Consider the following 25,215-nt stretch of genomic DNA (forward strand, 5'->3'; position numbering starts at 1 on the left):
GATTGCAGTGAGCTGAGATCATGCCATTGTACTCCAGCTGGGGCAATGAGTGAAACTCCACCTAAAAAAAAAAAAAAAAAAAAAAAAAAAAAAAGAATTGTGATTCTGAAATAAATACCATTACTATGTAGCTATGTTGTCAGCTTTCTAGATTTTTTTTTTCTTTTGAGACAAAGTCTTGCTCTGTCACTCAGGTTGGAGTTCAGTGGCATGATCTCAGCTCACTGCAACCTCCTCCTCCCTGGTTCAAGAGATTCTCATGCCTCAGCATCCCGAGTAACTGGGATTTCAGGTGTGCACCACTATGTCCAGCCTCTCAAAGTTCTGGGACTACAGGTGTGAGCTACTGCACTCAGCCTAGATTTGGTCTAAACACACACACACACACACACACACACACACACACACACACACATACAATTTCAGTTGTGGGAGGCTTTATAAGTTATATTCCATGCACTTTTTTGAAAGACTTCTAAAAGAGCCAACCAGTTCACAAGGCAGGCAAAAAAAGAGTTAAATTAAGTAGAATAAATAGGACTCCTACATAACACCAAAGCATTTAATATTCTGCAGCAAACTGGGGGTACTTCAAGGTTGGCCTACTGTCTTTTTTATAACTGATTTCATCTTAACATTTTTAAAAGGTAGACATGTTTATCAAGTCCACGTAGGTCACATGTTTCTTTTGTGTTAACTTGACTCTCCTGAGTGACCTAGTTAGTGAACAAGCCATGAGTAATTTGGTCTCCAAGCAAATCAAGCCTGCAAGAAAGGCAGCCAATATGCAAAATACCATGTTATTGTCTGAATACATTCAATTTATTTTCAATATAAACATGTAACCTCAATAGTGAAATGCGTAACTAATTCAAGCTCCTTTAACAAGACCAAGACAGCATCTCTTCTTCTTCTAAGGCTTAGGTTTTGCCCAGAATTCCCAATACAGAGAATAGCTCCCACAACAAAGCCTTGGACTGCCATACACATGTGGATCAGGTGAAGGGACATTTTAATATTTCCCCTGATCTTTAATTTCTTAATACATATGCAAAAATTACTGTAAAACCTACTATTCCAGTGGGGATTAATGGTGTCTCTTCAGCTTTTCAAATAGGTTTGGGTTCCTGATCTTCATTATATGAAGAAAGAAAAACATCTGTGTCGGTTGACATACTGATTGCTTGAAGAATCTTCTGAGAGTGAGAAAACCTCTCACAATCCAAATGCCTTCTCCAATCTTTATAATTTTCCATTTTTTTCTTGTTAATGAGTTTTTGGAATTCTTTGTTATATTTTGGATAGAAATCCTTTGTCAGATAAGTGTTTGCAATTATTTTCATTCCTTCAGTTTTTTAACAGAGTCTTTTTCAGATAAGTTTTTAATTTTAACAAAATATGACATAACATTTTTTTCTCTCGTAGATTGTGCTTTTGGAATTATATCTAAAAACTCATCTTCTAATCCAGGTCATATAGATTTTCTCCTAGGTTTTCTTGTAGAATTTTTGTGGTTTCACACTTTACATTTAAGTCTATGATTCATTTTGAGTTAAATTTTGTGAAAGATATAGTGTCCTTATCTAGATATAGTGTCCTTATCTAGATTCAATGGATCTTCTCTCCATTGAATTGTCTTTGAATCTTTGTCAAAAATAAGTTGACTATATTTGTGTGGGTCTATTTCTGGACTGATTTTAATCAATATACGTAGAAAACTTACTGTTAGGTATTCAAATTTATTCACTAAGAGATAGAAAACAAGTGTCCCCAAGTCTTCCATCTCTCCAGAAAGAAAAAAAAGATAAAAATAAAATGCATTTAATTTCAATAAGCTTGCATGTGTATGAAAATCTACCTCAAAATAGCTAAAATGGTAAAAGATGTGTTGCTATTTTAAAGTCAGAAGAGCTGGATTTGCCTCCAGCAGCTTTAAGCTTCCAGGGTGTTATGGCTCACTAGTTTCAGGTTAAAAAATTAGAAATGCAAAAGCATGCTATGGTTTCAGTATCTGCCATTCTTTCATAATTTTGTAGTACAAGGGTTTCCAGGGAGGGACCTAAGGCAGGAGGTGGAAAGGAGGGGGCAAAAATTTATGGAGAAAAGAAGGAAAGGTACCAAGAGAACCGGTCCAACTATCTGTCTTTATTTTTAACAGCCTTCAAAGCAAGTCACGCATGCTGAGCACTGCAAAAGCACCAGGCATTTTTTGAGGGGGGAAAAAATCCTCTGGGAATGCACCACTTGAGGAGAGAAAATGGCTTTATAAAGAAATGATGTAAACACCACACTTTGCCCTGCCAGCAACTTCTCTCTTAATTTGCAACTGCAGAATGAAATATTCACTACACCAAAGCCTCAGTCAGCTGCAAAAACAATGTATTGTAATCTGATATTTATTTTTGCTGAAATGGATCCACAGCCCTTACATTTCAGATTCTGTAGCTTTGCAAAGCACCCAGAGAGCCTTTGCTGCCCTTGGGGAGTGCAGAAGGCCATGAAACATCCTCACTTTTGCAATGTAATTTTTCTTCAAGATCCCAAGCCAGAGTTGGATGGGTTTCCATCCAGCTTTGGGAGGGAGAAACAAAAATGAATGAATTAAGCTTACCAGACAGCCTTCAAAAAGTGTAATGTCAGCTCTTTATTATGATATAATATCAGCCAACACTTCCTTCACTGTCCCTGGGAGATACTGGATTGGAGATGCTGATCATAGAAGAAGCACTTGGCTGCCCCAGCCCACACACTCATGTGATTTAAATCTAGTCTCAGGAGAGACTTGACGTCATAAAGGGAAATTGTGTTCAGGTTTTCTAATCCATGAAAACATTACCTCAGTACCACTAAACTCAAGCCCTACCACCATTTATTTCTTCCCCCATATCACCAAACTTCACGGAAGAGGAATCAATGCTTCACTGCTTCACCACCTAACATTTCCCTAATTTTTCCACTGCCATGAAAAACGTGAATAATGCTCTTATTTTAAAGGTCACCAAGGACTTCATGTTCTTCAATCCAATATGCATTTTCAGTTGCCATGGACTTTACCATTAGACACCACTTACCAATCTTTTTTTTTTTCATCCTGAAGCTTTGCATTTCCTAGCCTTTTGTGGACATGGTGCCAGAAGTTTCCTCTCTGTCTCCTTTCTGTGATATTTCCAGGCCCTTATGCTCCTACTCCAAGGTTCTTTATTTCAACCTATTATTTTTTTACATTCCTACTCTCAGCAACTCCCCATTCCCATATTCGCAGCTGTCATCTCCCTGATGGGTGGCACTCTAGCAGCAATCTTGAGTCATGAAGAACCCTAGAGGATGAAATTCACCAGTGGAGGATGCTGAAGCAGGGCATTAGAAGAAACTTGCTGACCTCCCAATATCATTTATGTAGTAGAATAGGCCCTGTGTGTTTAAGCCATTCTTCTTTTGAACTTATTTCATGCAACATAATCAAATTTAACGAATGTAAATAGGTATTAGCCTGGATATTATGGCTCATGCCTGTAATGCTAGTATTTTGAGAGGCTGAGTTGCAAAGATCGCTTGAGGCCAGCAATAAGAGACCAGTGTGGGCAACATAGCAAGACCTAATCTCTACAAAAAATAAAAAGATTAGCTGGGCAGGGTAGCACAGGCCTGTAGTCCTAGTTACTCAGGAGGCTGAGGTGGGTGGATTGCTTGACCCCAGGAATTTGAGGTTACAGTGAGTTATGATTGTGCCTCTGCACTCCCGCCTGGGAGACAGAGCAAGACCCTGTCTCTTAAAGAAAAAAAAGAGGATAATAATGTTTTGCTCATAAAGTCAGTATAATGTTTACAAGATATAATACAGGTCATATACCTAGCTCAGAACCAGGCATAGCCTATGTGGCCAAATTTTACAGATATTATTATTATAAACTCTATGCCTATATTCTAGCCGTGGTATGCACTATATCACAGACCAACTGTGTCCAAACAAATCTCCCAAAACCAATTCCTCCTAATCTTATTATTCTTTGGTTTATGACATGACTAAATCTCTTGTCGCTAATTAAGGTGTTGATTTTCCCCATTCTTTCCCTTTTAGTGTTGAATCAGCTACTAAACCCTATTAATGTAGTCCTTCGAAGTCTCTCCAATTACTTTCCTTATTTTTATATTTACCCTGCAAAATCCCTAGTAGGAACTTTGTTTTTTTTTTTTTTAGACAATCTCAGTCTGTTGGCCAGGCTGGAGTGCAGTGGTATAATCTCAGCTCACTACAACCTCCGCCTCCCAGGTTCAAGTGATTCTCCTGCCTCAGCCTCTTGAGTAGCTGGGACTACAGGCATGTACCACCACACTGGGCTAATTTTTGTATTTTTAGTAGAGACGGGGTTTCACCATTTTGGCCAGGCTGCTCTTGAACTCCTGACCTCGTGATCTGCCCACCTCAGCCTCCCAAAGTGCTGAGATTACAGGAGTGAGCCACTGTGCGCAGCAGGGACTTTCATTATTTCAAACTATTGCAACTGTCAACTCAATTGTTCCCCCACCCTTATGTTTCCTCTTCTCTTCCAGGTTATTCTATGAGATGAATCTTCTAATCTTGTTACTCCTCTAATTGAAGACCTGAATAACATATGATTGTCCACTGAGCTAGATAAAACCCTCCTCAGACTGGCTCTTGAGACCCCCAACCTATCTTCTGACCTTGATCTCTGTCTCCTTACATGCTAGTCAGTCTAGACCCTTCCATTTGCCTTCTACTTTCTTAACTCTGTTGCTTGGCTCATTTTTCACTCATCCAGAATGTTCTCTTACTCCATCCACTTCTTCTATTTCAATTTCTTAGTGAACTCACAAAGCTGCATGGAAATACTGTCATTCCAGGAAGTCCTCTTTCCAAAACGGATGTTATTTTCCCTTTACTTTAAGCAGTTTGTATCTGTCTTACGGCATTTGTGCTCTATTGCTTCACAGCAGCGATTCTCAAAATTTGGAGCACATCAGAGCCACCTGGATGAATTTTGAAAACACAGATTGCTGTGCGCAACTCTCAGAGGCACTGATTTAGAAGGCCTAGGGGGTGGAGCCTGAGAATCTGCATTTGTGCTAGAATCGCAGGTGATGCTGTTAGTTTGGGGATATCACACATTGGGAACTGCTTTATAGTGGTTTGGATCTAATTCTCCTTCTAAATTGTAAATGTCGTGAGATGGAATAATATGGCTTATTTTAACTTTTGTATTTCCTATAGCTTTCAGCACACAGTAGATACTTAATGATTATTAATATTGAAGGTCAAAGTTTTGCTTTTGAACTTGACACTTTTCCTTTGGAGTTATGTTCTGTTGTTGGTTCTCATCAGCCAGAAAGAACACATCTAAGTGCTTTTGCTGAGGGCACAGCTGAATTCTTCCTCATCTTTGCTGCTGTTTTTGGTCTGGGGATGTGAGCTCAGTGTGTACTTGGAAGAATGTTAAGTATTGAAGGCAATGACATGACATGAATTCAGTGAAAGCAGGAGTTGAAGGACTCCCCCAAAGAAATAGGATGGCAAAAGTTCAACATTTGTGAAATTAAGTATGAAGGTTGCCATGGTAAGGTAACAACAGCTTTGAAATCTATAATTGTACCTGGAGAGAGGCCTGTTAGAGTCCTCTCTGTGTATTTTTGTTCCCTCTTATGCTTTTAGTGCTTCAGAAGCAAGTCACTCTGAATTCAAGTTGTGATTATAATTACCCTTATTATTATTCTCAGAATGTTCTTTGGAACCAACATGGTTTTTAGGGAAGAAAATTAATTGCAGCTTTTCTTGGTTTAGAAACGTAGGCAACTGGATATTCTGGCAAATTCACATCCTGTCTTCCTCCTGTGCGTAGATGACAAACTTTCTCTTTCTACCTGTCTATCCAGTTTTCCAGTCAGGGTGTTTTTTTCAGGAGGATAGTAGGGAATTCTGTATTTTGAAATTGTTTTTGAAATGATAAGAAAGTCAAGAACAAGTCAGCCAGAGAAACGATAACACCATATTCATCTCCCCAAAGACCTTTGTTTTTAGGTTTTAATATTTCATGTCAGATTCTCATGAAGTGAATTCTATAAAAATAATGAAGAATCTATGGAGATCACTAAGATAAAGGATATATATCAAACATGGATATTTTTTATTTTAAGGAGGCAATTTAATTATATCCAGATGGAACATTTAAAAAGTCACATCTATGCATCATCATCTTTCAGCAGTAGCACAGATGGTACCTTTTCATTTGTACCACGTGCCAACATCGGCAATGTGTCCAGCTGTCTACCCCACCTCCATCCCAATTCCAAGTTTATGTGTAAAAGGGCACGTTGGTTAAGTCAGAGACCCATGGGAAACTGCATTACCTGCGGCCGTGACATTACTATTTTGTTTGTATACACAAACTATAACGTTTCCTTCTTGGGGGGAACAGATGGGGTTGCCAGACTTTGGCTTTTGTTTGCTGCTCTTGAGTGAGGTGCCCCAATACTTTTTGCCCCTTCGCAGAGACAGGCCACAGATCTGCAGTGATACAGAGAACCATGCAACATCTGCAGACCTTCTGTTAAAAGCCCTTGCTTGTTTAATATTCTGTTTCCTTGCTATTTATATTTCTAGAAATTAGGGAGAGGCTTATCCTTTCATGTCCCAAATAAAGTTAAAAATGATGACTGATGTCAGCAAGGGCCCTACAGCTCCTGAGAAACAAACCAACCAACCCAAAAAACCAAATAGAGTGGAAACACATCATCACCAGCACCACCAGCGCCACCACATCACCCCACTCCCCCACCCAACTGTAGAAATGGTTTGTGTGGAGACAGTAGAGGAATTTTGCTTCTCTAGGGAAATTCCTTTGGTCTTCCCAGGGCAGCATACCAGCTTGGGGCCCAGAATAACCCCACCCAGGTTATTCCAGTTATTAGTTAAGTAACTAAGTACTGGGAAGCACTTATCATTGCATTTGAGGGCAGCTAAAGGGACAATGGAAGCACTTGCCAGTCGCTCTCAGGCTGACCTGCAGTTTATTTTGTTATGATAACACAAAAGAGTAGAGAATCCCTAATTTAGGCATATCCTAGGGCTCTAGGGCATTTCATGGTCTGGCACTTATCACTTTATTGATAAATCCTAAACTGACTGATGTTGCTGATCGTGATAGGCACTTATCATTTTCAACATTCCACAACTGTGCTAGCCTCTATGGTCTCCTGACCCTGGCTGTTAATAGAGAGCTTCTAGTTCTTTGAAAAGCACTGCCTCCCATTCCTCAGCCCTTCCTGTAACCTTGCCCTTAGTCAGCAGGCTGTGCAGCTCCTCTCATCAAGAGGTGGAATCTATTTCCTGGCCATTTGGTTCTGGTATCTGTTTTATTTGCTTTGGCCAATGGGACGTTGGCAGCTGTGACTCAAGCAGAGGCTTGAGAAAAAGCTTGTTGTTTTGTAGTGGGGTTTGTTCCTCTGCTGTGGCCATGAGCAAGTGCCCAAGCCAACCTGCTGGAGAATGAGAGGGAGGTGGGGCAGGACTGAATTGTTCCATTTGTCCTAGGTAAGAACAGTCTAGGAGCAACTCACAGCCAATGGCCTCCCAGACCAATACTTCACCTTCCAGTTCACTGTCAAATTCTAGCTTTAGGGTCATGGTGGCCCACGCCTATAATCCCAGCACATTGGGAGGGCGAGGAGAGTGGATCACCTGAGGCCAGCAGTTTGAGACCAACCTGGGCAACATGGTGAAACCCTGTCTCTACTAAAAAATACAAAAATTAGCCAGGGTTCTTGGCATGTGCCTGTAATTTCAGCTGCTCGAGAGGCTGAGGCATGAGAATTGCCTGAACCTGGGAGGCAGAGGTTTCAGTGAGCTGAGATCGTGCCATTGCTCTCCAGCCTGGGCAACAGAGCAAGACTTCATCTCAAAAAAACAAAAAACAAAAAACAAAAAATAACAAAACAAAATTCTGGCTTTATCTCTCATGTAATTCCCAAGCTTGCCCATTTCTCTGTAACTCCATGGCTGTCACCTTGCCAGCTATGCCATATTTCACCTGGATTTCTGTAATGTCCTCCTTCTTTCATACTTTCCTGGAAGACTTTGCCCACTCAGCAACCTGGGAATCTTTCAGAAACATAAATCAAACAGTGTTAGTTCCTTGAATAAACCCTTTGCTGGGTTCTTCTTGCTTTAGAATAAAAGCTGATACTTAGGCTGGGTGCAGTGGCCCATGCCTGTAATCCTGGCATTTTGGGAGGCTGAGGTGGCAGATCACTTGAGGTCAAAAGTTCGAGACCAGCTTGGCCAACATGGTGAAACCCAATCTCTACTAAAAATGCATACATTAACTGGACATGGTGGCGGGCTCCTGTAATGCCAGCTACTCAGGAGGCTGAGTCAGGAGAATTGCTTGAACCCAGGAGGTGGAGGTTTCAGTGAGTCAAGATCATGCCACTGCACTGCAGCCTGGGCAGCAGAGCAAGACTCTAAAAAAAAAAAAAAAGAAAGAAAGAAAGAAAAAGAAAAGCCAATACTTAGCAGTTCTCAAAGCTCACAAGCTGTGCTTCCTCAGCTGAACTCACTACACTGCCCCAACCTCTTCCTAGGCTCCTGTTCCATGACATGCTCTTTTTCCTCTCAGCAAGGTAAGTTCCTTCCCATCTCTTAGCCTTTACCTGTGCTGCTCCCTCCACTTGGAATGCCCTTTCCCCAGCACTGCGAATCACTGACTGATTTTCCTGCTTCAATCTTTGCTTAAACATTACCTCCTCCTGGAAAGTTTCTCTTTGAACCCCCCAAGTTGCAATTATACCATCTAGATGATTTCTTTCATAACATTAATCACGACCTGTAAATATTCTATTATTTATTTACTTCTTTGTTGGCTGCCTTCCTAGTTAGAATGTAAGTTCCTCTTAGGCAAGATTGTGATTTTCTTACTTTCACTGGTATTTCCAGCACCTTTCACTGATATATCCAGCCCAGAGCTCAGCATATTGTCAGTGCTCTGTGGATGTGTTATACATGAGGTTAAAAGTGGAGAACCTATCTGTATTATGTGCACACACACACATAATATACATGCAATAAGTGTGTGAATACATTAGTGATTCCTCTTTCTTTCTTTCTTTCTTTCTTTCTTTCTTTCTTTCTTTCTTTCTTTCTTTCGTCACTCAGTCTGGAGTGCAGTGGTGCAATCACAGCTCACTGCAGCCTTGACTTCCCAGGTTCAAGTGATCCTCCCACTTCAGTCTCCTGAGTAGCTGGAACTACAGGTGCACACCATCAAGCCTGGCTAAATTTTTTTATTTTTATTTTTGGTACACATGATGTCTCACTATGTTGCCCAGGCTGGTCTTGAACTCCTAGGCTTAAGAACTTCTCTCACCTCAGTCTCCCAAAGTATGGGATTACAGGTATGAGCCACCATGCCCAGCACAATTCCTTTAACTTCACTCTCATATGTAATGTGTATGTGGAACACACACATATGTGACATATATGCAGTATTTGTGTGTAATGTTTAATATACATATACATGCATTGAGACCTTTATTTAAAAAATTTTGAAGTCCTTTATTTGTTACCCAACACACACACACATAAGTATACACAATTTACTCCTCAGAATCCTGCATTACATAAAAATAGAAATCATAACGGCAGAGATAAGCCTACCTTATTTTTAAGGTTGCATAGTATTCCTTTGTATGGCTATATCATAATCTATTTAGCCATTGTGAGTTAGTAGGTACTAAGATTGTTTTCATTCAGTGATGAGAAAATAGAAGCTGAAGGAGATAAATAGTTTGTCCAAGCCAACCAAAGTTGAACTTGGAGTCTGAGTCCTCATAATGGGGCGGGGCACCTGAAGCCTAACTTGGCACACCCATGTCTTGCACATGGTAGGAGAATGTTTGTTGGGGGTAGATTCCATTCCTGTCACTGTCCTGTTTTTTTGGTCCATCTTTCTCCAAACAATTCATCTTCCAACAAGTTGAAAGGGATTATATATGTCAGTGGTTTTCAAACATTACTGCTCATAAAACTACACAGAGATCTTGTCACAACACAGACTGCTGGGCTCCTTCTCAGAGATTCTTACTCAGTAGATCTGCAGTGGAGGCTGAAATTCTGCATTTCTACCAAGTCAACGGATGCTGAAGCTACTGGTCAATGGTCCATGCTTCGAGTAAGCGAAGCTCTCTGTAAAGTCTATAAAATCAAGAGGGTGTGAGCTTTGAGCTTACAGGGCAATAAAAAAACCCAGTGTGGAGCCTCATCCATAAAGAATTGAGAATTTAATCAGTGAAAACAAAATGTGTAACAAAGCCGTAAGTTTTCAGTACAAAGAAGAGTGATATAAGTGCCAAAGGAATAGTAATTAGAAACCAATAATTAGAAACCAGTTCTCGGGAAATAAACACTCTACTTAGTGCAGACCATCTGATTTTTGGAATCTACTTCTTGAATATCAATTTTCTTGACAAAACCTTCTTCCCTCACTTTAGAATGTGTGGAATTAAGTGTTTTCCTGGAACTTGTTGACAACTGGTTTGAGCTTCTGCTTGCTGCCTGGCTCTTAGCTGAGACTGTCCAAAGAGCCACATTACCAGAAGTGGAGGCTGTCTCACGTTGGGTTTCCTAGAGCAGAGCCTAAGATGGGAGGTTCTTATGCAAGTGATTTATTTATGGTGTGCTCTCAGAAGAAATCTGAAATCTGGTGAGGGAAGCAAGACAGGGGCAGGGGCAGGAGAAGAATGAGGATATGGGCTCAGTTGTAGCCTCGGCTGACCCCACAGGGAGCTCTGGAACAAGAACAGCAGCAGAGCTGTGCCCTGGGAGTCAGCGGGGCGGCCTTCAGTGCCCTGACATCAGGCACCGGTGTGCGTTGTTGGGGAGGGTGGCGTCATCTCCAGGGCGAGGCGGCTCCCACTGGCACAGGTGCCTTCATGAAGACCTTATAGGCCAAGGGGCCCCTCCTGGCTTTCCCCCATTTCCACTCTGATTTTCACCGTCTTTGTAAAACCTGCTTTTCTTGCTTCTCTTTTATTTGGCAAGCATGTATCACACACATATTCTAGGCACTATTTGTTTACTTGTGAGGTCCATTCAGAGCCTTAATCTCTCTGTTCCAGATCCCACAGCGATGTCACTTGCTGACAAAATCTGACCTGGTGGCTCCAGGATTTCCCTGACACTCCCCCTCCAGGGCCATACACCTGTATTTTACTAGTGGTCTTCTAAAGACAATTCCCAGTATAAGATTGAATGTTCTGCCTCTGGGTTTGCCCTCTCCTGTCCTACCCCACACTGTAGCCAAGGGAATCTCCAGTCAAGAGAGTCTGGCCCCTTCACTTTCACTTAAAATCTTTGAGGATGCTCTGTTGTCCTCCAGACAAAGTCCAAATTCCCATCCTGGTTTGTAAAATTCTTTATGTTCTGGTAATCTGCCCACCTCATCTCTCACTTCTACTTAAGCTTGAGGAATGCCAAAATGTCTACTCACCAGAGCATCTGCGTGTCCATGTCTTAGCTTGTTCTGACGTATTGAATAACGACCAGCACAAGACACCAGGTCCCAATCTGTGGAAACTGTTAATGTTACTTTGCAAGAAAAATGGGTCCTTGAAGATGTGATTGTAAATGATCTTGAGATGGAGAGATGTTCTTGGATTATCTGGGCCCCAAAAGTAATCCTAATAGGTTTATAAACCAGAAGCAAGGCTGGACATAGTGGCTCACCACAGTAATCTCAGCATTTTGGGAGGCCAAGGTGAGTGAATCACTTGAGGTCAGGAGTTCAAGACCAGCCTGGCCAACACAGAAAAATCCAGTCTCTACTAAAAATACAAAAATTAGCTGAGTGTGGTGGCACATGCCTCTAATCCCAGCTACTCAGGAGGCTGAGGCATGAGAATCACTTGAACCTGGGAGGTGAATGTTGCAGTGAACCAAGAGGGATCTTGCTACTGCACTCCAACCTGGGAAACAGAGTGAGACTGTCTCAAAACAAAACAAAACAAAATGTCAACAAAATGAAAGACAGAGGCAGTGGGAAAGTTGACACACAGAGGAGGTGAGGGGAAGAGGGAGGCAGAGATTGAAATTCTACAGCCACAAGTCAGGAACTGCTGGCAGCGACCTGAAGTTGTAAAAGACAAGAATGGATTATCCCATGGAACCTAGTCTCTTTAGGGAGCATGACTTTGTCAGCACCTTAATTTCAGATTTTTGGCATCTAGAACAGCGAGAGACTAAATATCTTTTGTTTTAAGCCACCTGCTTTGTGGGAATTTGTCAGAGCAGCCATAGGAAACTAATAATGGTGGTGATTTACCTCTTCCTGGAATTGCTCCGGGCCCCTACTCTCTCCCACAACCCATATTTCATCAGGATAATTCTCTGTAGCTCATATGCTGCCTTCTCCAGGTAGCCTCCCAGATTTTTCCTCCCACCCCCTCCAGGCTTGGGTCTGAATAGACAGCCTTCTTCAGTCTTTCACAATTTTGTGTGCAATCCTCTATCATTGCTTTTGCTCCAGCCTTTTTTCTATGACTCTTCCTAGGTCAATCTCCTTGTTAAATTATGAATCCCCAGGGCCCTATTCTTTTTCCTAGCCCCCGGGCTTGCCATCGTGCCAGGGAAAAGTGTCTTTTCTGTATTTGTTTCCTGTCATGATGGGGACATAGATACTACTGTCCAGTGGTTAAAGGAGAGATTCGGGGACCTGAAACATAACCAGACACGGGTGGGTGACAGCTCCCTGGGCTGAGCCAGGAGTGGGCAGTCTTCTCCGTGACTGCCCAGCCCTCCAGCTTAGCGTGCTCTAGAGCTTTTGGGGGCCAGGGACCTGGGGTGCTCCCTTCAGTTTCATGTCGGCATCATCCATGTTTATTTTCTACTCAGCTTTTTTTTATAATCTCCTCCTCTCTCTGTTCTCCTTCTCCCGCCTCCCAAACAACAGTGACTCACCACCTCCAATGCTGCTCCCTTTTGTCATTATTTTTAGGAGACTCATGATTTCCCTCATTATCACCCTGGGGCTAGACCAGAATTTGGCCTGCAGTGTTTTATTTCTCAGGGCCAAGGTGCAGAGCACAGACCAAGTGACATTTAAATAAACTGGATGTCAGGTTAGTGTTCTAACAATCTGGTTTCTCTGAGGAGGCAGCGGCTGAACATAAAATTTGAAAACTAAAGATTGGGCTTTAGTCAAAGGGGTGATCTTGAGTCTTTTCAATTCTTCCTCTAGAAATTAGCTGCTCAACACGGAATTCCTGGGTAACATATGCAGTCAATTTTGACATTCCCTCCTAAAATCTGACAGTTTTTTATTAGCCTCAAATGAAGGTAGGTAATTGTTTTGTTATTTTAATAGACACTAGGTAGAGGAATTCTAATGTGGAGATGGTGGTGACAGTCTATTTTCTACCCTTTGTGCTGTTTAGAAGCCACTGTAATACTGTAATTATGAAAGCTGGGCTCTGGGAGAGGGTTTAATAGCTTGTTCACAAGTGGCTGAAATAGTTATCTATTGCTATGTACAAATTATCCCCAAACTTAGCAACCCTGAACAACACATATTTATAATCTCACAAAGTTTCTGAGATTCAGGATGCAAGATCACCGTAGCTGAGTAGTTTTGGCTTAGGGTCTCTGATGAGACTGCAGTCAATATGTTGGTTGGAGCTGCCATCTTTACAAGGGACTGGAGGATCTGCTTCCTCGAAGCAGATTACACGGCTATTGGCTGGAGGCCTCAGTTCCTTGTCACACAGACCTCCTGGTTACTTGAGTACTTGTATGATACAACAGCTGGCTTCTTCCAGTGCAAGTAATCCAAGAAAAAGAAAGAGGAAGCCACAAGGTCTTTGATAACCTAGTCTCAGAAATTACACATTGTCACCTCTCTCTTATTCTAGTCCATGGAAGTGAGTCACTAAGCTCATACTTGAGGGGAAGAGAGTTAGGCCTCACCTTTTGAAGGGAGTGTTAAATAATTTGTAGACATATTTTAAACCCCACAGCTTCACAGAAGGCAAACAAGTCATTGTTACCATGTGGATAAAAATACTACCTGGAATTTGAATGTTCTGCTGGGAGGTTGTAAGAAACATGGAAGCCTTATATATCACACTCATTGAAATAGAGAAAAATAGTATTTATGAAGATGACTGAGAGGGTATTCTGCTTTCGTAGGCATGGATGAGGGAAGAGTTTGGAAAATGTGGGGGATACAATTTAACTTAGAATTTTCTGTTTAATATATACAGTGTTAACTAGCTATCTCATTGGGCTCTTTGACTCAACAATTCAACACTATGAGGAATGAGACAAAAATTTCTGCCTTCAAGGATGAAAGACCAACGGAGCAGAGCTAACTCAGCTAAGCTGCTCAAACCCAGCACAGACTAGATATAAACTCAGCTGACCCACAGGTGCATAAATGATTCCAGCAGAGACAAGCAGAACTGCTTAGCTGAGCCCGGCTCAAATATATATAGAGGAAGTGTGAGACATTAATATTTATTGTTGTAGGCCACTTATATTGCATGATTACTTGTTATGCAGCAATAGTAATAGAGACAAGTTTACAACATCATAAAAGAGAAAAACATAATGAAAAAAATTTGCAAAGCAATATATAATAAATATTATACTTGAAAATTGTACAGGGTGCTCTGAGAAGAGTGAAATGGGAGTGTTTAAATCTGCCTTGGGAAGTTCAAGACTTCAGTTGCCTGAATGAAGTCCCAAAGACGAGCAGATATTTGCCAGGTGGGGTGGGAGAAGCACATCCTTTCAGATAACTGCAAGTATCTTAGTAAATTGGAGAACAATAGTAATAGATGAGTTCCAATTGTTGGCAGCCACTGGACCCGGAATAGCTTTGTATATAATACTAATTTTCACTTCATCTTAAAGGTGGATTCAAGAGCCATAAAATGATCAGACTGATGGTTTATTAACCTTACTCTGGAGTGGTATGGAGGGTGAGGCTAGACCTAAGCAGAAACTGGGTAGGTTCATATTGAATCTGTGCTCTCCCAGATATGGCCATGGGAAAGGAGGGGGCAGAGGAAAGAGATATTTGGAGGTGGCACAGACAAGACATGGTGACTGATTTAATGAGGGGGTGGTTCCTGGCTTCGGTCCCAAGGCAGAGAAGTTTAGAAGGGGGCGGTGGTGAGCATTTCATTGTGGTTCATGATGAGTTTGAAGTGCCTGTGGGTGAGTTGGAAGGAGGTGTTTAGTAGGCAGGCAGAAGTGTGATTTTGAGCCTCAGAAGAGGAGCCTGCAGCAAGCATCTAGGTTTGGTAATCATCTGCATAAAGGTAGTAACTGAAGCTATTATAGGCAAGGTTGGGTTTGTATACTTTGAGAAGCAAACCCAATTTAGTATCTAAGGGAAATGCGGACACCTAAAATGTGTGCAGAGGAAGAGAAACTGAAGATCGACAAAGAGCAGCCAGAGAAGACCTAGGGGAAAGCAGTTTTGCAAAAACAGACAAAACAGTTTTTTTTTTTTTTTAAGTTGGAGGTTAACAAAATCAAATATCCCAGGGAGACTAGAGTAGCTGAGGACTGAAATATTTCATTTGTTTGTTTTGTGCCCAGAAAATATGATGAGTTTTATGGTGACCTGAATGAGGGTTTCATAAAGGTCAAGAAAGATGGAAGATAGATTGCAGAGAATGGACATGAAAATTGAGTCAAGAAATGAAAACAACAATGGTTATCAACTGCTGCATGGTATTAGAACTATCCATGGTCTCTTGGTCTTAGCTCTGACTTTAGGCATGGGTGGTAACAATTTAGTCATGGGTAGACAATTCTGTGCAGGCTTTGACTGACTTCAAGCAGGAATCATCTTGCCTTTAGTATGTACCTTGGGTTTTCCTCTTCGTCTCAGGGCGTCTTCAATGCCATGGGCATCAATGAGAGTTTGTTCGAATCTGTGCATGCAAGCGTGGCAGTGTGGGGACCTAGACAGAACCTCTAGAAAGAACCCGTTAGGCACCGGGATGAGAGCTGATGAATAAACTCCTGCCATCCATCTTTTGGTTGGCCAATTCTGAGAGGCATTCTGTACATTTCTCAGAGGCCCCATGGAATTGAACCCCATTGCCTACAGTGGTGACCTTGACAACAATGCATATATTGGCCTTTTTTTTTTTTTTTTTGAGACAAAGTCTCACTCTTCCCCAGGCTGGAGTGCAATGCTGCAATCTCGGTTCACTGCAACCTCCGCCTCCAGAGTTCTAGCAATTCTCCTGCCTCAGCCTCCTGAGTAGCTGGTATTATAGGCACTCGCCACTACATCCAGCTAATTTTTGTATTTTTAGTAGAGACGGGGTTTCACCATGTTGGTCAGGCTGCTCTCGAACGCCTGCCCTCAGGTGATCCACCAGCCTCGGCCTCCCAGAGTGCTGGGATTACAGGCATGAGCTACCGCACTAGGCTGGCCTTTCTTTTAAAAGCTCTCTTACTCTGGCTCTGTGAGGTCACCTCTTAAATAAACTTCCTGAATCCAAGAGCGTATTTCAGTCTCTGTTTTGAGAGCATCTAAACCAAAAATGAAATACTTTAGACACTAGATCTTTAAGACAATTACGTAGATATCAATAGGTACTCACTGCACCCATTCTCTCAACTACAGCACATGCTACTTAGGTAGTCATGTTTTGTGTCACATGACCTAATTCCCCATCAATAGCTGATTGGACCACAAGTGACCACATGACTGAGCTCAGCCAATCCAAATATAGGATGCTCAGTAACCTATGATGTCACCTGTTGTGAACCTAAGGAGGGAACTAACTGGATTGTTTTCTGTGGGAATTTGAGTAGAAAATATCTCAAGAATGAGGGAGGAAGCAATGAAACCAGAAGCTGAAAGGTTAAGATGAAAAAAGTAATGGAGAAAACATGGTTGGTTCTCTTTAGCAAACATTATGAGGGAGCCAAAGCAGTGAGACTATGAAGACAGATAGAAGTGGAAGTACCACATAGCCATTAAGCAAGAGAAGGAGAAGACTCCATGATTCTCTTATTTCAATTCTGTGTGACCTTCACCACAAGCTTACTTTGGCTTGAGGCGCGTTTAGTAAGAGTGTTTCCTGCAGCTACAGTAGAGTCAGTATGACTGGAGAAAGATATATATGGAAAGGGAATGTGTTTGAAGCCCTCACTCATTCCTCCAAACCAACACTCTGTCCTTCTCCACCCTGTTCTGGGTCTTGGAAGGGCCAGTTTGTGTGGACCCCCTTACTGACTCCGATCTGCTAGCTTCTGGTAGGCTTTGGCCCTTGGGAGCCATCAGAAAAGCAAGAAATCAGACAGTAGGAGTGGAGGGAGACTGGTATTTATTTTCAGTTTTCTCTCTCCACGTTTCCCTAGGTTGGCACCATCCCTTCTCCAAAGGCCACAGCTCCAGCCAAACGGTGTCCTCTCCACAGACAACTACCTTTTCTAGGTTCAGGAAAACTGCTCCCTTTCCTTGCCTCTTTGGGACTTGGGATGGGAAGGGCCCCTACTGTTGCTAGTTCCAAGGGACTGCACTCTCCTTCTTGGTTTCTCTAAACCTGTCCACACCTTTATAAATAGTTGATGTTATTAAAGTCCTGTTACATTACCCAGTCCTTCTAAGAGCCTGACTGATACAGGAAGGCAGTACAGCTTAGATAGGAAGGGACATTTTGAAACTGGAAGGACAGGAACTGAAAGTGGTTTATGCCTTATAATTGCAGTCTGTGGTGCTGTACTACTGCAGGGAGCATTTTTCACATTGGGATGGAATTATGTAACCCATGCTCCTGCTGGTAACTTCTGCTTCTGCTTTTAAGTGCATTGAAAAGTCATGCTACAAGAGAGGAAAGGAAAAGGGTAGGGTAGGAAGGGCTCTTTTGTGTTTGGAAGTCCCCTGGAACTGAAAGGAGAATCAGATGAAGTTGGAGACTATATATTTTTTTGTCACTTTTATAACTATTTTGAACTTCCTTGTTGAGATATAACATACATACAGAAAAGTGCACATGTAACATATTACACAGTACAGTAAGCTTTCACTAACTGAACACACCCATGTAACCAGCACCCATATCAAGAAGCAGGATATTACCAGTACCCCAGAAGCTTCCCTTGTGCCTTTAGTCGCAAACCATTTTTCCCAAGGATTACCACTATTCTGGCTTCTAACACTATGGACTCATTTATACTGTTTCTGAAATGTATACACATGGAGTTGAACAATATGCTGTCTTTTGTATTTGGCTTCTTCCGTTCTATATTGAGTTAATAAGACTTATGTATGTTGCTTCAGCAAGTAGTTGTAGTTTACTTATTCTCGTTACTGTAGGTGTTCTGTGTTAAAACAACCAAAATTTATTTCTTCATTCTATTGTTAATGGGCATGTGTATAAATGCCAGTTTGGGCTACAAACATTCTAGTACCTGTCTTTTGGTGAACAAAAGTATATACCATTGACCCTTGAACAACATGGGTTTGAACTGCACAGATCCACTTACATGTTGATTATTTTCAACCAAATGGAGATAGAAAATACAGTGTTCATATGATGCAAAACTCAAAGATACAAAGGGCTGACTTTTTTCATACTGAGGTTTCACGGGGCTGACTTCAAAACTTGAGTATGCACAGATTTGGGTAGAAGCAGAGGTCCTGGAACTAATCCCTTGCCTATGCCAAAGGACTGCTGTATTTCTGTTTAGCAGATACTTAAAAATGGAATTGCCAAGTTGGTGTATGCATACGTCCAGCTTTAGTACATACAGCCAATTGGTTTTCTAAAGTGGTTGTACCAATTTACACTGCCACCTACTGAGCATGAGAGCTTCAATGGGATCATACATTTTCTGTGGCAGCAGTCCAGGATTTTCCTGTGTTCCCAAGGACCCCAGGCCTAAAGAGGGGTCAGGCAGATAACTCTATTGATCCAGAGTTTGGGATTTAAAGTCCAGGACTGAAGAGCAGGACATGGAAGTTGTTGACACAAGAGTGGAGGCTGTCGCACACTGGAGCTCTTTACTGGATTGGAAATTGGACTCATTTAGAGAAAACTTAGAAGCAGACACTAGAAATTTAGATTAGTTTGAAGAGCAAGTGCAGAGATACAAGAACGTGAGAGAGTGGAGGTATGACTGTTTTGGTTAGAGAATGACATACATGGAGTTTAAGGTTGCTAAACTTTGGAGCAGTGTTGGATGAGCTGAGACCCAGGATGAGAACAGTTCTGTGGTGTAGGAAGGTGTATTCAAGGACACCTTGGTGATGGCTTCCTTGTCTTCCTCTTCATGGTGGCTGTGAGAATATAGAGAGGGCAACCAAGGAACAGGTTATTTCGGGAAGATGAACCAGAAACAGCCTGAAGAGGCAAGGGAGAACTGAGTTTGTAACCAGCCCCTGTCTCCAATCCTTCAGAAACCATTGTTATTTAAGAGTTTCTTTTTATATATTTTTCTTTTGTTCCTTGTAAACTATTTTTTAGATCGAGTCTTCCTTTGATACCCAGGCTGGAGTGCAGTGGCATCATCTTGGCTCACTGCAACCTCTTCCTCCCAGGTTCAAGCTATTCTGCTGGCTCAGCCTCCCGAGTAGCTGCGACTATAGGCACGTACCACCATACTTGGCTAAGTTTTGTATCTTTTGTAGAGACAGGGTTTTGCTGTGTTGGCCAGGCTGATCTCGAACTCTTGTTCCTTTTTAACTAGCAATGTCAGTTCTCCTCATTGTCTTCTGTGTTATTGTTTTGTCAAAATTGCTTGACTCTTATCTTCTTTGGTGTGCCTTTTCCTTGTCTTCCTCTTCATGTTAAACTATCTTGTTCGTTGCCTCTGAGTCTTTAGGATTAAAAAAAAAAAAAGACAAAGCAAAAAACACCTTTCCTAATATTCTGTCATCCAAAACCTTAGACTCACTACCAATATTTAGAATATTTCTGTATTTAGATTTTTCATTGGCTCTTGAGTTCATCCTATTTGTCCTCTAATTATTCAAGAACAGAGACTTAAGATTTCTTTCTTTCTTTATTTTTCCTCTTCTGTTCTAACAGTGAAAGCTCTTTCAAACAAAATCTCTGTTGAAACCCTATATATGGAACAGGCAGATGTGGAGCTGTGTACTGTATACAACCTGAACGGTGGGACGCAGTGCCCTGTGTAGGTGCCCTGCTTGCTTAGTCTCTTCCTCATTTCCCTCCCACAGTAGATGCTTCTTAAACATACCTTCTAATTTTCTTGTCCCTGTTTCTTATTCCACCCACAGCAGTGGCAATCAGTTTCATACAGAGTCCAACCAGCCTTACAGAAGTGTGAGCTGACTGTTCCCACCGCAGCCCCACCTCTCCCTTCTGCCCTGGAATTTCTCTAGTCCTCTGGGCAGGACATCCTTGCAAAGAACCCCTTGTCATCCATGCACACAACCCAGAACAGGGAATTTAACACTCTTCCCTGTGGCAATCTTTAAGGTATATAAATGAAGGTTCTGAGAGTAGAAATTTATATGGGCCACTGATACTGTCACATCAACAGTAATGGAAAACAAAGTGTAGCAATCCTTGACCAGAAGGATTTGGGAGTTGAGGGGAAAATGCAGCTCCCTTTCTAGTCCCAGGCAGATGGTCCTAATATGCATTTCATAGGCTTCTCAGCTGTCCCATAGAATCAAACGTGCAGGTGCCTGTAGCATTGGCTAACTTCATAATTCATGCCTCCATTGGCTTTCCAATGAGTTTTTTCACCATTCATGTTCTCATCCCTCATTCCTGTTCCCTGGTCACACTTCCAGATAAACTACTTAGACTTACTTCTCTGTTTCAGGTTTTGTTTTCTAAGGAAACATCCTATAACATCCCCTAACTTGGGAAAAGCACTTCCAAGATACTCCAAAATTTCTTCTTGGTTTAAAATCATTGCTCTGGAATAAAATTCTGTTGAGATAGTTGGAAGCGATATCTTGACTAAAGAACTGCTAATTATTCTCAGTGCTGCACAGGCTATTTGCATTTAATGTGTATAAATGAAAGTTCTGAGAGTAGAAATTTAAATGGGCCATTGTCATGGTCAAATCAATCCGCGTGGAAAACAAAGTGAATTTTTAGTGGAGTGGTATAAAAACTCTAGCCCCTTGGAGAGTCTGTTTGGTCTGGTTTGGAGTTTTGCCTTTAACAACAAATAAAAGCACAGATTTAGGTCTCTAGGGCTTTCTATCTCCACAGCCTCTGGAAGTTTAAAAACACACATCATTAGCACTTGCCTCATCTTTCCTAAACTGGTGGTTGTCACAGTTCCTTTAAAGAAGTACAACAGTTCCTCGGAAGATAGCAGCCATCTCCCACACCCTCAGACACCCAGGATGTATCTTGTGTATACTTAAGCTGTCTCTGACACACATAATTTCTTTTTCAACCCTGAGTAATCAGTCCTTTTGGTCCCCTTAGTAAAGAGAACACTATATTTTTGTACAAAAAAGGTCAGGAGGAAAGGAAAATAAAAGGAAGACCCCTTTTCATCCTAAATTTCAGTGCAAATTCCCACAAAATAGCAACAACAACAACAACAAAAAAAAAAAAAAAAAAAAAAAGAAAGAAAGAAAAGAAAAGAAAGGAAAAAAACAACAACAACACGGACATTTCCAGAATAAGGATATTTGTCCAGTGCTAATTGAGGATCCAGTTTTACTTGAATATTTTGAAATGTTTCAAGTTCTGGGTATTGCGGAGTTAATGATGTGGCTGAAACCCTATTGCTTTGAATAGAAGGATTAGTTTTGTTGTTTCAGGATTAAGGTCAGTCTTATCAACAGGCTGTCAGCAGCCATCCTCTGCCCTACAGTCACTGCTTATGGTTCTCAAATCCTCTGCTGAGCTGCTGGACCACTGAGCCCTGTAATTTTTCTTTCGAATACCACTAAAGGGGAAGAATATTGGCAAATGCCCACTCTAAGACACACAGAGAGTTTCCCTAACGTTTTGTTTTCATAAAATTCTAGGGTCAAAGAAGAGAGAATAATTCCATATACCTCTTTGAGGTTTAGTAGATTGATTGCAAAGACAGGTATATTATTCACCACTCTCTTTATGCACACTCAGCAATGTGACTGAAGAATTTTTCAGCAAGAGGCAGAGCACATTTCTCTATTTCTTGGATGTGGATGGGTCTCGTGACTTGTTTGGCCAATAGGACATGGCAGAGGTGAAGAGCTTAGCCCTCAAGATAACTTGCATGCTTCCAATTTCTTCCTTGGACTCCTGACTTTGCCATGAAGACAAACCCTGGACCCTTGCTGGAGAATGAGAAACTGCATGTAGAAAGAGCCTCAGCCAGTAGCTGGCCAACTCCCAGAAACTGAGCTACTCAGTGGGCCGTAGCTGACCAGAATCACCTGAGAAGCCCAGTAGAGACCAGAAGAACTGCCAGCCAAGCTTATCCCCAAATACCAAACTGCAGAATTGCAAGCTAAATAAATATTTATTGTTTTAAGTCACTATGTTTTGGGGCAGTTTGTTGCATAGTAGTAACTAACTGATAACAGAAGTTTGTAGCCTCCACCATATTCCTTGAACTTTTGCCTGGTTTTAGTATTAATGCCCTTGACCTTGGTGACTTTTGGGTAATGGTCAGTGACTGAGTTTTAATGTGAGAAATTCAGTACCCACCCGCCCCCCACCTCCTGCTACAATTAGGAACATGGAGATACTTGGGCAGTTTATTGGTAGATCCAACAAATGTGTGAAACATATTTGATGTGAAAACTGATTTGCTTAAACTTAAGTTGAAGTCATGTGAGTACACCCTATGCACACATATGATAAGTGAATTTTCTAATTAAAAGTAGCAAGAGAGGCCTGTTTTGACCTTGATGGTGCTGATTGTGTTTCCTTTCACCTTAATCATCATTTCAGTGGTACGGAAGATTTACAAGGCAATTTAATGAACATAACCCCATTGATATTCTTAACCACTCTGTGAATAAGGTAAGGTAAACATGGTGATGTCCATTTTGCTTATTCATAGATTAAAACTCCGGGAAGTCTGAATCAAGACTTCTAGTTGAATTCTCTTTCCAGAGCTCCATGCTACCCTTTAGTGTGCAACTCTGTGGGAGGCAGCACATTGCCGCTTACTTTAAACTTTCATTTCTCCAACCCTAGTTTGGGGAGAGTATGGTGATGCCTGAAGACAAAGGCTAAATTTCACAGTGAAGGGGAGTAGCCTCAGGCAATCGTTTTGGTATTGCTTTGCATGCAGCTTCTTGCTCAGCACCAAGGAATACAGAGGTGCATTTCACTAAAACATGACGGATCCAAAAAACGATGGATCCAAAAAACGCTGGAGAGCAGCTAGAAGGCAGCACATTTCCCTACAGCAGTATTTAGGAGGAGATGCTTAGGAGCTGGCATGAATCTTGTGAAGGTGTTGTCTTAACGTAGGACTCTTTGAAGAGCAGACCCTGAGACAAGGTTTTTTTGCGCAAGTAGTTTATTTGAGGAGATATTCCAGGAAAGAAAAAGAAAAGTAGGAAAGGTGGGAAAGAGATAGAGAAAAGCACAGAGCCAGTAAAGTGACTGATAATTATCAGGTGAGTTATCACATGAGCAATTAGAGATTGATTCAGCTGAGGAACTCTGGGAGACAATGCAGAACACGCACCTTGGAGTTATCCCAACCTGGGGCCAAAGAGGCGGCTGGGGTATCCACTCATCCATCCTCATCCATTCTTGAAGACTGCTTGCAGGGCCATTAAAACTTCAGCCCTTTTGGCTACCCCTGCCTCATGGGAGAGAATTACATGGTTCTTCACTGAAAATAGCCTTTTGTGAACAGAGGTGTGGGCTGAGGATGTGGGGAAGGCATCAGCAGTGGCTGCTAGGAGGATATGGGCCAAATTTTTCTGATTTCTTTTTGGAGATAGGATCATAAACTCAAGACAATAAACCCCATGAATAGAATGGTCTTGAAGCTGTGTCATCACAAGAGCAGACCTTACCAGACACCAAACTTGCTAGTACCTTGATCTTGGACTTCCCAGTCTTTAGAACTGTGAGAAATAAATTTATTTTATTTATGAATTACCCAGTCTGTGGTATTTGGCTATAACAGCACAAGTGGACTAAGATACACACTCTCTCCTATCTCTTATGCTCTGTACCCACTTCATCGTGCTGCATTTCTCTACATTTACCATTCCACATACTTTATATATTGTCATTCTCTCTCCCCTAGCTTGAGTGTAAGTTCAGTTAATGCAAGGAATTTTCCCTGCTCTGTCTGCTTTTTGTTTCTCCTACTGCTGTTTTCTCAATACTCAGAAGAGGGCCTGTTATATAATGGAAGCTCAATAAGTATTTCTTGAATGAATGAGTGAACGAAAGGTAGGTTCACCAGGACCTTCTGCTATGATGTCTAGTTCATCTTTCTTTGCTTCTCCTTGTGGAGCCAAATGTCTCCAGGAGTTTCTTGGCTGGCTGAACTGACAGAGGTGCATTCCTGAAATGTATCTTCCATTTATAACTTCTCTATAACTCTGTAACTTTAAAGTTACACACATCTGGCTTAAATCACACCCACATCACTTATTAGCTGAGAGAGCTTGTTCAAATAAGCTACTAATTTCTTCATCTGCAAAATGGGACTAATAATGCCAGTTTTGCCAAATTGCCGTTTTTTTTTTTTTTTTTTTTTTTTTTAGAAGAGTTTAATGAGTCAACATAAATGAAGCACTTAGGACAGTGCCTGGCATGTACTAGATAGATGATCACAAAATGCGGATTTTCTTTCCCTTCTCTTCTCTTCATTTTCAGTGCAATCATCAATTTATTAGTGAATTAGTGACAGAGATTGGGGAAAGTTGGTGAAAGCAGAGGCTGGAGGAGGATGTGGAAGGAGGGTAAAAATAGAAATGAGAGTCTGACAAGAGAAAAGGAACTGTTACTGGAATCTGGGGCCACCTTCACCTTCTGGTCTTTTGTAGAAGGGTCCTCTGTCAGTGCCATGTACGAGGGAGGTAGAAGATTGAGCTTTCACAGTGTTCCACATTGCCCTAATCATTTCATTTCGAATGTGCGTTCTGAGTTGGCGCATTACCCAGAGCTGATTCATCCCTGGGGCATATGTCTCTCTTTAGCCTAAAAGAGATGACTGCATAAAAGCCGTGACTGGATAAACTCAATCATCAAAAGAATTATGCTTCAGAAAGGATCATG

At 41.6% G+C, this 25,215-nt stretch overlaps 1 pseudogene; it reads right to left on the reverse strand.

Annotated features, from left to right (window-relative positions):
- Positions 1 to 913: 913 nt before the first annotated feature.
- On the reverse strand, positions 914 to 15,956 carry LOC104652214 (HIG1 domain family member 1A, mitochondrial pseudogene; annotated as a pseudogene).
- Between the last annotated feature and the right edge of the window lie 9,259 nt (positions 15,957 to 25,215).

Source organism: Saimiri boliviensis, chromosome 9 (genome assembly GCF_048565385.1).
Source record: "Saimiri boliviensis isolate mSaiBol1 chromosome 9, mSaiBol1.pri, whole genome shotgun sequence".
NCBI lineage: Eukaryota > Metazoa > Chordata > Mammalia > Primates > Cebidae > Saimiri > Saimiri boliviensis.